The following is a 21,455-nucleotide window of genomic DNA, read 5'->3' as shown; positions in this document are numbered from 1 at the left end:
GCTTGTTTTTGGATATAACCTGGCTTGTTAGGTATCTACTGCTGTAGGTATCATTAGAAAGATAATTTACTAATCTTTAGAATGACATACTGTAACATGCAATATCTTCTGTAGTTTTCATGATATATAACCAAAACTTACCCCATACCCCAAAGTTTACATTGAAAATTTCAGTCATAGCTAAAACCAAATTCTACCATTTTTTTAGCTTGACACAAAAAATCTGGCCGTTTTTGCTATGAAATCTATTTTATTTGGTACAGGGACATGTCAGAAATATGAAATAGACTTTTAACAGAAAAATATTGGGAATCTACAGCTGTAACAGTCATATTTTGAAGGGTACCGCAAAGTAACAGTGTTGCAGATTTGCATGCATTTTGTTTATTTGTCTTCCTATAAGTTATCTGCTGAGCTAGTTTTTGAATATAACCTGGCTTGTTAGGTATCATTAGAAAGATAATTTACTAATGTTTAGAATGAAATATTGTAACATGCAATATCGTGTGTAGTTTTCATGATATATAACCAAAACTTACCCCATACCCCAAAGTTTACATTGAAAATTTCAGTCATAGCTAAAACCAAATTCTACCATTTTTTTAGCTTGACACAAAAATATGGCCGTTTTTGCTATGAAATCTATTTTATTTGGTACAGGGACATGTCAGAAATATGAAATAGACTTTTAACAGAAAAAATATTGGGAATCTACAGCTGTAACAGTCATATTTTGAAGGGTACCGCAAAGTAACAGTGTCGCAGATTTGCATGCATTTTTGTTTAATTTGTCTTCCTATAAGTTATCTGCTGAGCTAGTTTTTGAATATAACCTGGCTTGTTAGGTATCATTAGAAAGATCATTTACTAATGTTTAGAATGACATACTGTAACATGCAATATCTTCTGTAGTTTTCATGATATGTAACCAAAACTTACCCCATACCCCAAAGTTTACATTGAAAATTTCAGTCATAGCTAAAACCAAATTCTACCATTTTTTTAGCTTGACACAAAAAATATGGCCGTTTTTGCTATGAAATCTGTTTTATTTGGTACAGAGATATATCAGAAACATGAAATAGACTTTTAACAGAAAAATATTGGGAATCTACAGCTGTAACAGTCATATTTTGAAGGGTACCGCAAAATCATAGTGTTGCAGATTTGCATGCATTTTGTTTAATGTGTCTTCCTATAAGTTATCTGCTGAGCTTGTTTTTGGATATAACCTGGCTTGTTAGGTATCATTAGAAAGATAATTTACTAATCTTTAGAATGACACATTGTAACACGCAATATCTTCTGTAGTTTTCATGATATGTAACCAAAACTTACCCCATACCCCAAAGTTTACATTGAAAATTTCAGTCATAGCTAAAACCAAATTCTATACCATTTTTTTACCTAGACATATAAAATCTGGCCATATTTGCTATTAAATATATTTTATTTGGTACAGAAACATGTCAGAAATATGAAATAGACTTTTAACAGAAAGAATATTGGTATTCTATGGCTGTAACAGTCATATTCTGTGGAGTACTGCAAAATCACAGCAGTGCAGACTCATATGTGCTTTTGTTAACTTTGTCCCATTGTAGGTCTTCTGCTGCGCTTATTTTATTACATAACCATGTTTATTTGGTATCATTAAAAAGCTAATTTACTACTGTTCTAAATGACATATTGTTATATGCCATGTCTGATATAATTTTCATGGAATATGACGAAAACTTACCCCATACCACAAAGTTTATATCGAAAATTACTTTCGTAGCTATCGTCAAATTCTACCAATTTTCTAGCTAGACATAACAAATAAGGCAATGCTTTATATGAAATCTTTTTATTTGGTACTGAGGAATGTCAGAAATATGAAATAGACTTTTAACAGAAAATATATTGGGACTCTACAGCTGTAACAGTCATATTTTGAAGGGTCTCGCAAAATCACAGTATTGCCAACTCGCTTGCTTTTTTGTTAAACGTGTCTTCTTATAAGTCATCTGCTGAGCTTGATTTTTGACATAACCTGGTATGTTAGGTATCAATAGAAAGGTAATTTACTAGTCTTTAAAATGACATATCGTAATATGCAATGTCTTGTTTAGGTTTCATGAAATAGGACCAAAACTTACCCCATACCCCAAGGTTTACACAGCAAATTACTGCAAATCTGAAACTCTACCTTTTTTACAATTTATTTACTTTATATACCAAAGGCAATGCTTGTATGCAATCTATGAAATCTGTGATTTTGTTAAAAAAGTATGTCACAAATATGAAACTAACTTTTAACAGGAACATAATATGATTTGTAGCCTTTTGGATCATATTTGGAAGGGTACCCAGGTATCAGGGCAAATTTGCCGAAACACATACATTTGCAATATATGGGTTCCCCCTCCAAAAATGATCCAAATGGCTACTAAATTGTATCATCTTCCCGTTATAAGTTAATTTTATACTTGTGACATACTTTTGTAACAAATAAATCAGATTTTAAACAAGAATTGCCTTTTGTATTATGTGCAGCAAAAATGGTAGAATTTAAGATAAGCCGTAATTTGCGATTTGAACTTTTTGGGTATGGGGTAAAGTTTGACCATATTCCAGGAAAACTATGAATGACATTGTATATGACAATATGTCATCTTATAGAAAAATAAATTGCCCTACTAATGATACCTCACAAGCCAGGTTGTGTCACAAATAAGTTCAGCAGATGACTTACAAGAAGAAGAATTTAACAAACAAGCGACCTAGCGGCCGATATAGCTCCACTGTGTTTATGTAGAGAATAACTATTTTTGACACATGTTGATGAAGAAGGGTGGAAATCTTGATAGCTCGATGCAGTGGCCAGAAAAAAGTGGCTAAAATAAGCTGCAAAAATACGCAATTGAAGATTTCATCATACTTTGAATGTATCACATAGGATCATCCCTAAGAACATGTCAACCAAAGCTATCTGATGAGTAGTTTTTGAGAATAAATTTTTTGACCAAAAATGGCAACAATTGCCCCAAAAAGTAAAAATTGCAGATTTCATCATAATTTCAAAAGATCAAATTTAGTTCATCTATAGAAACCTGTATACCAAATTTCAAAGCTGTTAGACAAGTACTTTTTGAGAAACGCATTTTTTGACCAAAAATAGGAAAAATTGCCCCAAAAATTCAAAATTGCAGGTTTCATCATAATTTCAATAAATATCATTTAGTTCATCTATGGAAACCTGTATACCAAATTTCAAAGCTATCAGATGAGTAGTTTTGATTATACACATTTTTTGACCAAAAATGGCAAAAATTGCCCCAAAAATACAAAATTGCAGATTTCATCAGATATTCAATATATATTACTTAGCTCATCAGTAAAAACCTGTATACCAAACTTCAAAGCTATCAGACCAGTACTTTTTGAGTTACACATGTTTTGACCAAAAATGGCAAAAATTGCCCCAAAATTACAAAATTGCAGATTTCATCATAATTTCAATAATTATCATTTAGTTCATCTGTAGGAACCTGTACACCAAATTTCAAAGCTATGGGATGAGTAGTTTTGGAAATACACATTTTTGACCCAAACTGGTAAAAATTGCCCTAAAATTACAAAATTGTAGATTTCATCATAATTTCAATAACTATCATTTAGTTAATCTGTAGGAACCTGAATACCAAATTTCAAAGCTATCGGATGAGTAGTTTTGGAAATACACATTATCGGATGAGTAGTTTTGGAAATACACATTTTTGACCAAAAATGGCAAAAATTGCCCCAAAAATACAAAATTACAGATTTCATCAGAAATTCAATACATATTACTTAGTTCACGATAGAAAGCTGTATACCAAATTTCAAAACTATCAGACCAGTACTTTTTGAGAAATAAATTTTTTGACCAAAAATGGTAAAAATTACCTTAAAAATGCAAATTTGCATATTTCTGCACAATTTGAACAAATCTGAAATAGATCATCCTAGGGACCTATGTACCAATATCAAAGCTATCTGACAGGCAGTTTGAAGAAGAAGATTTTTAAAGATTTTTTTACCAGAAATGACAAAAATTGCCTTAAAAATACAAATATGCAAATTTTGCCACGATTTGAACAAATCTGACTGAAGTCACCCTAAGCAAACTGCATATCAAATTTCAAAGCAATTGGACAAGCGGTTTCAGAGAAGAAGATTTTTTTACCAAAAACACCAAAAAATGCCCCAAAAATACAAATATGCAAATTTCACCACGATTTGAACAAACTGAAGTGAGGTCACCTTAAGTCAACTGCATATAAAATTTCAAAGTAATTGGACTTGCGGTTTCAGAGAAGAAGGCAATTGTTGACGGACGACGACGGACGACGGACGACGGACGACGACGACGACGGACGACGACGGACGACGACGGAAAATCAACCTATTTGATAAGCTCCGCGTCGCTGACAGCGGAGCTAAAAGGTGCCAGTTTGCGGTACTGCGATTTTGCATTTCCCTTCAAAATATGGCTGTTACAACCATACAGTCCAAATATTTTTTCTGTTAAAAGTCTATTTCACATTTCTGACATGACCCAGTACCATATACAACAGATTTAATACCGAAACAGAGCTATTTTTATCATGTCTAGCTAAAAATTCACGGAATTTGATCACGTTATCTATGACAGTACTTTCAATATAAACCTTGGGGTATGGGGTACGTTTTGGTCATATTCCATGAAAAATATACAAGATATTGCCTGTTACAATATGTCATTGTAAAGAATATTCAATTACCTTTTCAATGATACTAAACAACCCAGTTATAATCAATAACAAGCTTAGTAGACGACTTATAAGATGACAGATTTAACAAAAACGCATACGAATCAGGAATACTGAGATTTTGCTGTACCCTTAAAAATAGAGCTGTTACAGCTATAGAATCCTAATATTTTTTCTGTTAAAAGTTCATTTCATATTTCTGATATGGCAAAATACAAAATAAAACAGATTTCATACAAAAATTGTCTAATTTTTTATGTCTGCGTAAAAAATTGCTTGAATTTGACAGTAGCTATGACAGTAGTTTTCGATGTAAATTTTGGGTATGGGGTACGTTTTGGTCATATTTCATAAAAATCTGTACAAGAAATTGCATGTTACAATATGTCATTTTAAAGACTAGTAACTAATCTTACTAATGATACCTAACAACTTACATTATATTCTATAAGAAGCTCAGCAGATGACTTAAAAGACGATAGATTCAACAAAAATGTACACAAGTCAGGAATACTGAGATTTTCCTGTACCCTTCAAATCTGACGGTTACAGCTGTAGATTCCCAATATTTTTTCTGTTAAAAGTCTATTTCATATTTCTGACATGTCCCTGTACCAAATAAAATAGATTTCATAGCAAAAACGGCCAGATTTTCTGTGTCAAGCTAAAAAAATGGTAGAATTTGGTTTTAGCTATGACTGAAATTTTCAATGTAAACTTTGGGTATGGGGTACGTTTTGGTTATATATCATGAAAACTACACAAGATATTGCATGTTACAATATGTCATTCTAAACATTAGTAAATTATCTTTCTAATGATACCTAACAAGCCAGGTTATATCCAAAAACAAGCTCAGCAGATAACTTATAAGAAGACAAATTAAACAAAAATGCATGCAAATCTGCTACACTATGATTTTGCGGTACCCTTCAAAATATGACTGTTACAGCTGTAGATTCCCAATATTTTTTCTGTTAAAAGTCTATTTCATATTTCTGACATGTCCCTGTATCAAATAAAACAGATTTCAGACAAAGCAATGCATATTTTATTATGCCCAGCTAAAAAATTGGTAGAATTTGAGTTTTACTGTAATTTGCAATGTTAAATTTTGGGGTAAGGGGTGAGTTTTGGTTATATTTGACAAAAACTGTAGAAGATATTGCATAATGCAATATGTCATCTTAAAGAAGAATAAATTCCCTTTCTAATGATACCAAACAAGTGAGGTTATGTTAAAAAATGAGCTCAGCACATGACTTACAAGAAGACAGATTTGACGAAAATGCATTTGGCTTGGAAAATCGTGATTTTGCGGTACCCTTCAAAACATGACCATAACAGCTATTGCGTCCCTATATTTTTCCTGTTAAAATTCCATTTCGTATTCTAGGGATCCCAAGGGTTCTGAAAAATACAGGTTTGTTATCCTGTGGGGGGGGTGCACGTAGACCCCCTCTAGCCCACGGACTAAATAACAGTGAATCTTACACATATAATGTTTGCAAGCGAAAATAGTGGGTGTTTCAGTTACAGCTCCTGAGCTTTTGAAAGAAAAACAAACCATGTTGGCTAGCAAATCTAACCACATCCAGTTGTACCGGAATGCCTTCTATGGTACTTTTCCGCAGAAACTCCTGTGCTGTGTTTCCTTTGGCTTGCCCAACCACTGTTGAATTAAAGCAGCTGTTTACCTCTTCAGGAAAACTATTCCCAAATGAGTTTGCATTTTACTGTTCTCAAAACAACAAAACCAAGTTATTGCAGCATCACATTTACTGCCAATACTGATGTCTGACGAGTAAATTGCAATTTAATAACTTTTGACCCTTCACATGAAACAATCATTGAGAGCTCCTGACGTCAGAATTTTTTGACACAGCTTTTAATATAAATCCCTTTAAAGTATACATGTACTTCCTGCTTGCTGTTACACTACTGTGAATGTTCTGCGACCCAATAGCAGGTATTGTATGTGTACAGTATGAAGAAATATGCATTTTTGGCATTCCTGCATATGATGGAGGAAGTTGAGAATTGAAATACTACAGTACTGCCTATCATAATAAAACACCTGTCTAAGATAAAACATCAACTCATCTTATAAACATACAGAACACTTCCTTAGCAATTTAACTTTGAGATATGATAACTGGAAGTGTTTTAACGCATAAATATTTAGATGATAACACACACGCTAGCAAGGAAAAGGTCACCATTTGTTGCCCGCCCAAGGGACGATGCTCATGACGGAAATATTGATGATGCCTGAGCCGAAAGCTTATTCAGTGATTACGGAATTATTTTAAACTGAATATTGAGAATGAGACCTTGAGATTTAGACTGTGCATTGACAACGCAAGGTTGAGCTCCAGCATTTGATTGCATTCATCTTGTCCAAAGTTTGTCATGACTGGATCCTAAAGGTATCAAAGTATCAAAATTCACATTGTAATAGGCAGCAGTTTTGAACTTGAATTTCACATATATAGTAGAAATTTGACTCAGTAAAAAAATTCTTTGGATATCTAATTGTCGTACATGAGTTTTCAGCCAGTTTCAAAAACCAAAACAGAACTGCTGTATCACGAATAAAGAAAGTCACACAATGTATTGACACACTATCTACATTCAGTAGTGTATCACTCTCACTTCCCAGGCAAGTCATGTGGTTTAGCCAAAACTGCTCTTGTTACCGGAAGGTTGACACAGTGAATGACTGCCAACTTATTATATTTAACGTGCAAAAAGCTGAACAGTAGCAGTACATATGATATGGCCAAAATAGCCATGGGTAAATGAGAGGGGGGGGGATAAATCTATTTGGGAAGTGGCAACAGTTGTTGTAGGAAACCATGACCGACAAAAGTAGGATGTGGTTGTATGTTAGGAAATGCATGTACAGCAGAGCAACGCAAATTTAGTAACCTACAGTATATGTGTAACTTCCGTTTATGTGCCATCACAAAATAGGTAGGTCAGTCCGGATCTGTTTTGTTTACTTGTTATTTTTAATGGGATGCATCCTACCGCTACAGAAAATAAACAGCAAATTTCGGAAAAATCATGTTTGATTTGACAATTGCAAAAGAAAATTTGTGTCTAAGGTTTTAAAAATTTTAAATATGGTAGGTTGGGTTACCAGGAATACACATATTTTTAATGTAGCTACAGTGCATACTTCTTGCTCCTTGATATTACTGAATTCGTGATACTATGGTACATGTACATTATCAGAAAATTTGTCTGAAATATCAAGCACACTGCTCATGCTTTTCATAAATAAATTAAACGGACAGTGGCTGGGACTTTTGATGATATTATCATCATCTTTTCAAGAAAACACAATGTTTTCTTCTCTTCCTCTATGTTGAAATACGAAGCATTACCCATGCTTAGCCTAACAATCTGCATAGTGTAAATATGCCATGTTATTGTTGACAACTGAATTCTTGTCTGGGATTCTGTTAACTATAAAACTGAACATTACACCTGTGTAGAGACTGTATCAACAAGCTGTACCCCAACCCCCAGTCCCCAATATGGGTATTGGTGTACCCTGGAAAGTTCAGACTACAAAACACAAACTCTACCATTTTCAGTAAAATGCAGGTCACAAGTCTACATTTTTGGCCAAATAATGAGGCCAAAACTACATTGTCCTACAAAATGATCAGTCTGAAGTGCTTACTTGGGGTCAAAAGTTGCGCTAAAGCCACATACTGGCGTCAAAAATCCAAATATCCACATTTTTTTTCACATACCAACATTTTCTGAGTCAAAAGTCTACATGAGGCGAAAAAGCAGTCAAAAAACGCGGTACATATGTGTATACCGTACCTTGCCTATTGCAATGCCTCCCCCACTCATACCAGTCCGGGTCAGCTCCAAAATTGGAGACTCATTATGTAATGCATTCGCATTCCGGCATTCAGCCAATCATCGACCAGATTACATCATTAATAAAGTACAGGTCACGCTGGGTCACAAATTACCCACCAAGTGTGATCGGCAGTTTTGGGCCGCTTATTAAGCCCCTGTCTTGTGAATTTCGACGAATTTCGACAGTCAACATAATCCACGTGTTCTGCAGAAGGTCATGTCCAACAAGGAGTCCGATTAGTGAACAAATATTCGAAATATTGACGATTCATTTCTACCCCCAGTTTATCGATTTCGCTCAAGTACCGAGAATCATTTTGTGGATGTTCGTCATCTCTATAGAAATACTGTTATAAAGGTTATTTGTGTAGGTACGCGTATAACATTTTGCAAGAAAGAAGAGCAATGTCAGAGCTTTAAAACGATACCTGTTTTGTAGTTGTCAAACGCAGACTAAAATGGTACGCGATTTTGAAAATGTGTTGACAGAGTGGCCACACAACTGTTCCCCATACGGTAGAATTTGTATCGCTGCCATCTCCGATACAAACGGGGTATTCTGAACGATCTGTGTAGGTACACGATTTATATTTCGCAGGACTTCAAGCCAGAGTCTAGGAATCACAGCGATATATGGGGTTTGGTTGTCTTAGCCAGAATAAAACTGGTACGCGATTTTGAAATTGTGTTTTGACAGAGTGGCCACACAACTGTTCGACATTATGACAGAATACGGCGCGGGAGTTCGACACAGTATGGCGTACGTAACGAAGGACGCATGTGGAGGTTGCCAGGAAATACAATTTTTACTGATGGCGCGCTGGCCGCTGATTGGCTAATGAGAGGGGGAAAATATTATGGTATAGCGTCTCCAATTTTGGAGCTGACCCGGACTGCTTATCTAAGGTATGATATAGAGAAAGGCAAGGTCTGATTCTCATTATCATTACAGCTAATCCTACATTTATACTGATGCAAGAAGCTTGAATTCAATGTCATGACCACTGCAAAGTTAGCTCCAAGTCCAAGTACAATCTGTACATCAACAGTGCAGTGGAGATTCAACTACAATTTATGTTTGGAGTTGGAGGAAAGTTTGGAAAAAAAAGCTGAAAATCAAAAATGATGTTCATCGCCATGCTTCTCCTCGCTGACATACAACTTACTAGCCTGGGAAACATGATACATTGAGTACAATATCTGATATTATTGTTGAACAAATGGATTCTCGTCCAAACTACATTCAGTTGTTAACAGCAACTATTGTACAGTATGTAGGTTGTGTCGACAAGCTGAATTCTACACACATTTCAACATGATTTTGGGAGAGAAGAACAAGAACCTGTGTTTCAAACAAACCGAGCAAAAATTACAGGTATTATTTAATCAAATACAGCTACTTGAGCAATGAGTTGTCACTGAGAACATACACCATTGATCAGAAGTGTTTTGCAGTACTTGAACAATAACACTGCAATGTTCCCAGCAGCCACGAATATCAGCAACCTACATTGAGAGGCATTAACCCTTTGAGCGCCAAAGTCAATTTTGTCACCTTTAAAAAATATACTCCAGTCAATTTTTTTCAGATTTTTGTCAAAATTTTGATAAAAAACTGTAGCAAATGAAATGTGATGTCCATTTGGTCCAAAACCATCAAAAAATTACAGAAAAATTCATAAAAATTGGTAAAAATGTTGCACTATAATTTCTGGTGAGAACAGTTACAGCACTCAAAGGGTTAAAGATACATGTAAAGTAACTGGGCACACCTGATGAACACTGGTGCCAAATTCATTATGAAAACAGCGTGTTTTCTAAGGGGTCCCTTCCATACATTTGTGAAGCAACTGGACACCCTAGCATATTGTTGATTGTAAAATTTTTCACCGCGGGTGAAGTCTTCAATCTTGCTTGTGAATGAATCAAACCAATGTGACATAATCTAAATTTGGTTTGAATACATTGGCAAAAAAATAAAACACTTTATTTCCTGATGGTGTCTACTCACAATCATACGACTGAGAAAAAAACCATAAATCTTGACACTCTTTTTGCCGCACGACTTTTTCTCCCTTTTGTTACAACAGGATATGCTCACGGGGAGTGATGTCATCTGTGATCATGCAGAAGTAGGCTGTAGCCATAGTGACCAACTGACCCTTAACCGCCTACACATTTACAAGCCTACACAAACCTTTCATTAAAGTCCCACATTATCTTAGTTCTGAAAACAAGTTACATTGTGATGCAGCCAGTTACAAAGGGCAGTCAGTGTAACTTTACCATTTTTGGAAAAACAACAGACCATATTAAAAAAGTGGTCTAAAAATAATATCTTGAAAACGTTGTACATGAATTTGTAATTTTTAAACTTGGTTATCTGAGAAAAGTTTGGATGTATATTCAGGGAATGTGACACTGAGAGTTACTGGTATAAAGCTGCTTTACTTTTTCAAGTATGATATTATGAAAGTGCAGCAAAAATGTGTACACTTGTTTGAAATTTCTCACAGAGACTTTGATTTTTGTTATAAAGTTGCTGCAAAAAGTGACCGTTCATTAAAGATTCGAATTTTAGAAAATGACCTGAGATCATGGCAAGATTAATCAAGTATACAGGTCAGGTGTGTTCCACAACCATATAAATGCAACCATACATGTTTTCATCTCCACAAACAGTGTATGCACATTAACTTGGACCATGATAAAAATGACAGATTTTGTTCACTTCACCTCTGTACAGTAGATGGGACCTCACACCAACTGATTTAAAAACACGAGATTGAGCCTTATTATAAGTCATATCACAGCTAGATTACACACAAGACATTTTCAGGAAGTCAGAATACAAAAATCCGATATCACAATGCCATCACTGTTTACTTTTGAAAACAATACACAATGCACACTGACAAGCATTTTTCTCAAAACTGATCCTTTTTCAAAATTTGCTGTTGTTATGTTTAAGGTTACAGAACGCGCCTCAGGGACAGATATTTGGACTCTCAAATTTCTACAATTCTTTTCTGATCTACCACTTGTGGGGATTCATGTTAAAGCTCTTAGAGAATGAAAAACTTTTACTGTCTTAGTTTTTCAAAAATCCAAAATTTTATTTTTCCTTATAGAGTTAACACAAGGATGGCAACCATTTTGAATTTCAAATATCACAAAATATTAGGCAATTTTGTTTGGCTAGTTCCAAACTTTGCATGGTGACGCCCGATTCTTATTGTTGATTGTTGAAAGTTTCAGTTAGGAAAGTTTGAGCAAAAGTTTAACTCTTTCACTTTCGAGGTGCATACTACCTTAAGAAATATCTACAAAGGAGAAAGACAATAAAGATTAGTGGGAATATATATGTATCTGCTTTGAGAATGTTTGATTCAGACACTACGCAAAAAGAGCTGGTCTACCAAATACGCAAAAAGAGATGGTCTACCAAATAGGAATTTCTAGTAGAACTGCTAATTCAGTAACTGTGCAGGGATCTTTGACACACAAGTTGATGTTTCATGGACTCTCTTGACTTCTAAATTCAATTTAAACTTTTGTTAATATAGCACCATGATTTTATTTGTAGAATTCGAGAAATAGGGGGAAATAATTAAATAATTGAGACGGATGATCCTGGCAGGATGATGTGATAGTGGCCGGTGCACCGTTACTGTAATCTCAGCATTTGATAAGTATGCTCGTTTATTTAATTTTAATTACTACACTGGTCAATTAGCAATATAAAAAAGACTATGCGACAGCCTATTGGTTACGTAACATGAATATAACGAATCTACGTCAAAATAGCTTTGACTGGGCGTGCAATCAAACTGTTCCAGTTCGTTTAACTTGCAGCCGTGACAAACGTATTTTATCACATTACTCACACAGAGGTGTGTACCATGGAGGTTACCTCAGTGTGTGAACATACAAAGCGTGGTGACAAGCATGTTCAATCGTTTGAACCAAGTAAAAAATAAGATTTACGTCCATGTTTGAACTCACAGCCCCTCCACGATCCACAGAAGTGTACAAGACGTTCCATCGGCACTTCAATCTTACAAGGCTAAAGCGACATCACAGAAAGACATTTAAAACTCTTACAAAAAACACGCCGAAGCCAAAGACTGTCTGACAAAGCCGTCGACAGTAGCCGCTTATCTCAACCATTGTTGATTGTATATGTGGGTGCCCAACTCTTGTTATGGCCACAGAGCGCTAGCGGTACGTAACAATAACTTGAACAAGTACTGCAGTAGTACTTCGGCGAGAGCAATTTTTGCGAGGCTTTGAGACGTAACCAGAAAGAAGTCAGTATGAACGGTGTGATCGCCTACCTTGAAAACACAGCAAACATATAAATGTGTCCTTGTCATTCAGAAAGACGACGATTCACGTCACACAATGGGTGGCTTATCACTGTAACTCATGTGAGTGTTGTTATCCATTGACTACTTGTTGAAGGGTCCGTCACAACATCTTCGAGACTTTCGCTCGACCTACATGCAGTGACTGTTCACTAAATGGAAGTTTTGAAGTTTATAGTTACTTACATGATATTTGAGTACACGTCACATATTCTGCCCTTCCCGGAACGGAAGACAACAATAGCAAACGCTGCATATTTGGGGCTTTTTTCTGAGTAACAGGCCGGAGTGGGCCGGAAGCGGTTTAAAATTATGGCGCCCTCTGACCCCTGTGGCTCAATCGTCGTGCGCAACACAAGCTGTAAAGCGCAACGAAAAGTGGGCGCAACTCATAAAGCTCGACTGGACGCGTGCCAAAAGGGAAAATGTGCTCATCTCTAACTAAAGGACGCGTGAGGAAAATGATTCCAATTTTGTTGTCGTTTCTTTTTTTGTTCTGTCTGTATAATCTACCTATTTTACACTACTTTTGTTGAAAAGGATTTTCTTCTTCAAATAACTTGAGTGTTGGCTTTTTCGAAATAGTCTTAAAACATTTCTTTTTAATTCTGCTTTTAACTGAACTCATTCATTGTATTTTTTTGTTTTTGTTTTGTTTTTAATTCTTGTAACCTTTTTGAAATTGATTGTATTTTACCCAGCGTCTCTGATCACACTATTTGTGTGGATTTAGTCGCTTTATAAATGAATAAATTATTATTATTATTATTATTAACATAAGCTTTAGCCAAAAGACGTACTGGATATGTCTCATACTGATATCGACAGGGGCAGTAACGTTGTTCATTCAAAAAGCTGCCGGTTCGTATGCGATTTCTCAGCCGGCGGGCAGGAATTTTTTCCTGTACATGTATCAGCGGGTGGCCGGCGGACAGACAGTGCCAGGATTGGAAATTTCGGCAAGAGTTCCTTTACCCCTACCCCCTGAAATCACTTATCTCGGACTTAATTTCCGACAAAATACATTGATTCTCGATACATACACATTATCGACAAGCTTCACAAGCAAAGAAGATGAATTGGCACTCTACATAAACACCTTGAACAGTTAAAACTGATGAAAGACAAGAGACAAAATCATTTTGACAGGTGGCGCCAAGAGTATAAATTATCAAACGTCTATAAATGCATAGATATTGATAGTTTTGTGTTTTATAGGCTACCGGAAAACATTGTTCATAGTTCTCTCATAGACTACCATGTAGCCTACAGTGAATCAACATTCCCAAATTCCAATTTCTTGCACACACATCCACCTGTAACCACCCTAGTCTAATCAAGTAAGCTTACATTAATATCAATAATCCAGCATACATAACACACAGACTGCCATGTAAAGGACGGTGAATCAACATTTCGGTGAAATTTGAAATTCCAAAATCCAATTTCTTGTACAGACATGCACGTTTACTTTCCCCTTCAAGCAAAGTATATATATATATATATATATATATATATATATATATATATATATATATATATATATATATATATATATATATATATATATATATATATATATTATCAAACATATATAAATGAACAGATATAGCTTATTTTGTCAATAATTTGCCTGATAGACTCCTATGAAATATGATTTGATATTTTTGGGTGAAGCACTATATCAGCCACATCTTGTCTTCTTCAGTTGCGCAAAAATTAGGTATGGTGACCACCCCCAGACAAATGTGTGACCCTTCAAAAATGCTTCCGTGATAAATTGCGACCCTCGCTCCCAAAACGCCAGCCCCCCTCCCTTTGTAATTTCTGTCCCTAACTTACATATCAATTCAACCAATTGTTATGTCAACCAATTGTTATAGCTGGTACTGGTTCAGTTATTCCTGGGGAGAATACTGCAATGATTGGGGGAGGGTCAAGTTTTAGAATGTCGGACAAGGGGGGGAGGGTCACATTTTAGACAAGAGGATAAGGGGAGGGTCACGGCCCACCCCCTGTAATTACTAAAGGCTCTATAACGTTACGAATAGACATCAAATCAGGTCAAATAATCATTATCATTCAAGGTAACTATGAAATTTACCAGGTCCAAGGAATATATCGAAAATGACAAAGGCAATGGGGTCATCTTGAACCACGAAATAGTGGTGGTACCAGGTGGGTGTCATCCTCAAATTCTTCACGTTCTCCCCAGTAGCAGCAGCGCCCTCAAGCATCGCCCAATAGCATGTACGCAACATGTACAATCAGTTTGCCTTGCCACTTTACCTGGTGATCATTTGCAGAGATTGCGGTTGAAATTTAAAAACATGTCTAAGGAAAAGTATTGGGAGGCCAGCACCGACTGGGGGAGGCACATTTCAGGCCATGCACGTGCACGCCGTCGGAATATAGCAAGGATGAATGCTTGTGTGTGATTTTTCGCTTCTAAGCTTATGTATATCATTGATTCAGGCAGCAAGGAAAGGTTCGAGAATGCATAAAATCTGCTTTTCAGCTTGAAAGTATTACTAACTGTATGAATCAAAGGCTGGGGTATATTCTTGTAACCCAAGGTAACAAGCTTGGAGCATTTTTCAAGTTTTCTCATGACTTGTAGCTCTTGTTTACCAATATAAGAAAATTACGACCGGATTTCAGGAAGTCTTTCCTCAATTCAGACGCATATTTGTTAATAACAAATCTGTTCGAAATGCCTGAACTCAACACAAACTGCGTCATTTGTATCGTACCTCCATTCCACAGCTTCAGTGGGGGTGCAATTTAAAGATGACGCGTTTAGCAAAATGTCGCCAAAATTTTGGTCTTGTTAAGATAAATAGTTTTATTATAAACTCTTGTTACATTTCCAGAAGCAGTCAGACTTTGTAAAGATACATCAGAATTAATAAGTGATACCACTATCTTTCAATGCAACTCTCTATCCGTTGTCTTGTCGTCGTTGTCGTCGTCGTCGTCGTTGTTGTTGTTGTTGTTGTTGTTGTTGTTGTTGTTGTTGTGTTCAAGTAACTGGTCTTCTTGCTCCGTACAAACTCACGAATTAATGAAAACATCATTTTTCAGGTATATGACAGAGAACATATAATGGGCACTATAGGCGCAGGGTCAAGAAGAGTTCATATATTATTCTGAAATACATTTATTGGAAATTGTTAAGAATTGAACAATTTTGATTATCTTACAATCACGTACAAAAAGTATCTTTTTGTGTATAATCGCAATATGATTAAAGGAAGTAAGGACATTTGTCGGTCAGAGCTTGACCACGTGAAGACTCGATCGCATACTAGCATTTGGTATAGCAGGTTGACTTCAACAATCACGTGATAATTAAGTAACCACACTACCAAAGCAAAACGCATAATTATCTGTGGTCGGGAAGGACCGTCCTGTGAATTTCCGTGGACTGGAGGAAATGGCTCACTTCATTTGAACTTTCACATTTCAAACCAACGTTAATGAGTACACCAGATTACAGAAAGTAAATTGGAGAGTTGGTGCAAGGTACGTCGACAAAAGGTCAACATATTAAAAACATTTATTCGACAGTCCTGAACTTTGAATATTTTTAGCATCTCACAATATCAATGTCTCAACGAACACACAACATGTTTTGTCAATTTTAAAAACCTACAGCGATGATAAACTCGAATTCGAAATCCATAGAAATACAGTATATTTCCACTGGGTGTATACAGAAGGGTTGACTCGAGCCTTACGCTACCTTGAAACTATCCAACCGCATTACTAGACGTGATATGAGTAGCATATGCGCTTCCGTTCATAATATATCAATACCGCACATAGTTTCGTATTTATCCAAGGGGTCGCATTTCAGCAGTGGACGGAACGCTTCATGGAATTGTGGGATGAGAACAAGTGGAAACTATGGAAAATAGCAAGCGGCTAGCGAAACTAAAACTAAGGAGGGGTCGATCCGATTCCAAATGACATAGATATCGATTTCGATGTGGGTGGGTTGGCAGCTTAAGGAATTTCCGTGGACTGGAGGAAATGGCCCACTTCATTTGAACTTTCACATTTCAAACCATCGCTAATGAGTACACTAGATTACAGAAAGTAAATTGGAGAGTTTGGTGGCAAGGTACGTCGACATTAGGTCAATATAATAAAAGGATTTATTCGACAGTCCTGAACTTTGAATATTTTTAGTATCACACAATATCAATATCTCAATTAACGTACACATAACATGTTTTGTCAATTTTAAACGCCTAAAGCGATGATAAACTCGAATTCGGAATCCATAGAAATACAGTATGTTTCCACTGGGTGTATACAGAAGGGTTGACAAAGTATCCTTTGTAACCAATATGAAGGTATTTTTTCCCAGTTGCTATCGTAAATCAATGTTTGTCAGCTACAAGTGAAGGAGAGATAAAGCAGTTTTTTCTTTAGGCTGCGTTCACAAAAAATGGTGGGGGGCTGGAGGAATTCAGGGGGATTGGAAAATGTTGGGGTAGTAGAGGGGAGACTTGAAAATTTTGCTCTGCCTGTAGGGGGGCTTTTTTGTTTGGTTCCCTTTTATGTTTACACTTTCCAATTCCAAGTTTTTGTAGGTAATTCAATGAAAATGAATACCATTTTTATGTCATCCAATTTGTCACATTTCATTACTTTTATCTCGAAAAAATGCTGTAGGGAGTAGAACAAGAACGGAACAAAAATATTGTCAAATCAAATTATCAAAGTTAATACAGCTACTGCCTACGGGCAGTGTCACTATCAGATACTGCCATGCTACTGTAGTGTCACTGTCACTGCATACCTGAGCAGTGATAGAGATACCTCTGACTCTGATGTACATGGTTGTTGAAGAAGAGTTTGTTTAAAATGACGCTCATGAAAGTGAAACATACTTGTACACAAGATTAGGCCAGAGAGCAGCATATGGAAGACCAGGAGACTTTCTGGCATATGAGGATAATATTAAAGAAAAAAAGATGGGGTCACCGTGTTCAATTTTCTAAATTTTCATATTCACGTCATAAAATAATACTTTGAACAGTAAAAAGTAAATGAAAAAAATATATGACTAAATGGAATTATTTATTTTATAACCAAATTTGCCATTATTACACCCAAAATTTCAGAGATTAAAACATTTATTTGATGGAATATTTTAACCTTCCAATATTGTCAATTTTGAGTAGCATCTAATTCATATATGTCTTGTACTTTTGAAACAAATTTTTGGTGGGTCACTGTGCTCAGTTTTTTACAATATGGCAATTAGCCAGAATTCACAATTTGCATACTCTCTCATGATCGTCATTTTGTGTGCTCTTCGGCAGGAGCAATTGACCTGGTCAGATTTGGATTAACTCAAGTTGGCTTAGACTGATAAATCCAAAAAGTTCACTGATGCGTTTAAAAATGAATCAATTTACGAACTTGCCTTAGAAACATAACTTTACAAAGTACTAATAACAGGTAATATTGAACATTTGCGATTGGAATGACAGCAATACATGTTTATTTTGTCTGTGTGCACATCCTTTACAAATATGCGTGCTTCTGATAGTTGGGGGGCCTGAAAAATTTTGATCATATAGAGGGGGCATTTGAAATTCTTTTAGGGTATTTGGGGATCTGAAAAAAAAGAAGATTTCAATCGCGATTCCTCCAGCAGCCCCCCCCCCCCCCACAATCGTTATTTGTTAACGCAGCCTTACTGGAGTAAAATCCATAAGCAGTTCAAATACTCCCGAAATAAGAAAACCACAATCTTGACAACTACTGGTCGGAATGATTTGATATTGGTACGTAGGTATATATTGGTTCATTTACAGGCACTTGTCACATTGCGGCAGTCGGGGAACAGAAACTTGTTTATCAGTTTATTAAAAATATATACACTATATAAATGAACCCACGGGCGATTGTAAAATAGCTGACATAAACAGTTGTGGGCAGAGGCCTGCAAGGACTCAGTGGTACTGTAAAAAAGCCCCTTTCTCATACCACAAATGGAGGAGGCACCGTGGGGTAGTGGTTATGGTACATCGACTCACTATCAGAGGATGGCGAGTTCAAGACTCCAGAAAGGCACTTTATTCCTCATTGCTGCATGGGGTAGTAGGTTTAAAATAAAAAAAGAGAGGAAAAAATGAGGCCCGCGCCAGGCCTAGGCCTATAGCAGGTTTCAGCCCCAACTGCTTGTATCCCAGCAATGTACTATTATTCTTTAACCTCTAAATAGTTTGGCATGGACTCACAAATGATACCACAATTTTTTTGTTTCGACAGGTTTTAGTTTGTTATGTTCCTATTAATATTGCAAGAAGATCTGCATCTCTGACAGGATGCGGGACAGACACTCACCATGAACTAATTCCTGAAATATAGTGTTGTTGTACCTGCTTACAACAAACCGCCACAAGCACTGATAGGCAGCAACTCCAGAGCTCATTAGAACCATACCAAGAAGAGATAATTGAGAGCCACACGGCAATTTTTTATCCCCCTCCCCAAAAAGCCCGAAAAAAAAACAAAAACAAAAAAAACAAAACAAAAAACCCCCGAAAACTAACAAAATGGTTTTTTTTTCATATCCAACATTTGGGACATTTTTTTCACATTTTGACCGGCACAGATACTAATAATTTTCGAAAATGCTCTCCCCTCCCAATCAAATGATGTACTATACTCTTACGATCGTAGACATTGTCGAAATTGTTGAAGTCGGTGCGCATGCATGGTGAGATATCATCGAGGCCGCTGTATCACAGACGATATTGTAATTGATTTTCGCCTATATCATAATCTGAAAAAAAAATGTTTTTAAAGTCGCATATATGATTGATATTAGATTACTTCTCGGCAGTTTGACGATATTGTACGTAAATTTTATGCGATCATACTTAACTTAGAAGTCAAATAGAATATTGCTTCGATATTGCCGACATCTGTAACCATGTCCCTGTACATTTACTTTGTAAGTTCCGTGCGTTGGTGCGGCGTACATTAGAGAGGTAAGATTTCATCCGTAGCGAGAACGTAACGTAGAGTGGCTACGCGTTCCGTACGCGTGACGTTCTGCACAGATTCGTATTAAGACTTGACCGGCCCCGTCGCTTGCTTTCCACGGCAGCAGTAAGTGGGTAGCCGAGAAAGGTTCACATGTCTGTGTTCACCTAACGATCTACGTAACAGCCTATCACTAATGCGACAGTCTACCGAAGTTTTTACATTCAATTCGCTCTGTTTCGATTCTTACATGCCCATAGACTTAGGCTAAAGTGTTGGTGCCGACTCACACAGTTGCATTGTCTAAAGGATTTTGCTCTGATATCAGGTTAATAGAACACAGAGATAAAAACTTGAAAATACTGAAATTTTACTTTGCGTGTAACGCCACGGAGGTAAAACAAATGACAATGTTAATTTCAGTCTACACTGAATGTTATCGGCAGCGCAGTGTAACGACGTCTGCCGCGCGTGTGCCGTCTGCGAGTGCACTGCAGGAGACACAGGCCTACTTTTGCCTTTTTGTTACTTAAAATATCTCAAAATCAGACGGCGATCGATAAAACCAAGACCAACAATACAAAACGAAAGGAATGTCAGTTTGGAATATCAAGTCTATGGCGAAGCGAGCGTGAAAATCGCTCTCGGAAAAGGTGTACGAGAAAAGTGGCTGTTTCACGTAGAAAACGACTGCCAAACGACAAGAGAACGTGCGACATCATCAGAACATGATGAGAGCGCGCAGAAAATGATGACGTATCCGTTCCCGTTCCGTTCCCGTATGAAATCTTAATCTCTCTATTGCTTTTCAGTATCCGTTGCAAATGTACAATGATGATGCAAAGATTTAAAGCGTATCAAAAGTCACATAATATGGCAAGTTTAACAAAAAATACTGATAATATTTTACGGCACGTCTATAGTAAGCTTACTCAGTCAAACCTTACTCAGCAACTCATCTGTATTTTAAAAACTTTGGTTTTGTGAACAGATTCGCTGAAGGGTTTCGGAACTCGTGCTCACAGCCATGCCAATAACTGTGACCGATACTGCATACAATGCTGTAAATGTAACAGTGTACAGACCACTCCTCTGAGGCTCTGATTCAGTGGAAGACATGTCCGAACTTGATTTTGGGCATTGGTCAGTCGGACAGGAAAGGTGCGCTTTATTGATTTGGCACACTACAACCGGCTGAATCCTCGTCTGCAGGTGCGCATTTAAATTAATATATACATAAATTATCAAAATCATGTAATGAAGCGATCATTTCGTTTGAACTGACTACATCGATAGACTACTCGACATGTAATATTCCTGGCGCTGGGGTCGAAGTGAAGCTTTCTTATTTTCTCTCGCCATTGGTTACAAATACTCAGCGAGATTTTACGAGATTTAAGTGTTTACTTATGCGCAT

The 21,455-nt window shown here is 36.5% G+C and overlaps 1 protein-coding gene across 2 annotated transcripts in view; it reads right to left on the bottom strand.

The window, feature by feature from the left end:
- LOC139137125 (ephexin-1-like) overlaps nt 1-13,360 on the bottom strand; it is a 40,466-nt gene extending 27,106 nt beyond the window's left edge. The window contains exon 1 of one of the 2 annotated variants that reach the window (XM_070705085.1): nt 13,214-13,360. The gene's annotated coding sequence lies outside the window, so the exon portion shown is untranslated. The other variant, XM_070705086.1, reaches the window with a different exon arrangement.
- Between the last annotated feature and the right edge of the window lie 8,095 nt (nt 13,361-21,455).

Source organism: Ptychodera flava, chromosome 7 (assembly GCF_041260155.1).
Source record: "Ptychodera flava strain L36383 chromosome 7, AS_Pfla_20210202, whole genome shotgun sequence".
NCBI lineage: Eukaryota > Metazoa > Hemichordata > Enteropneusta > Ptychoderidae > Ptychodera > Ptychodera flava.
This window is presented reverse-complemented; position numbering and strand designations above follow the sequence as displayed.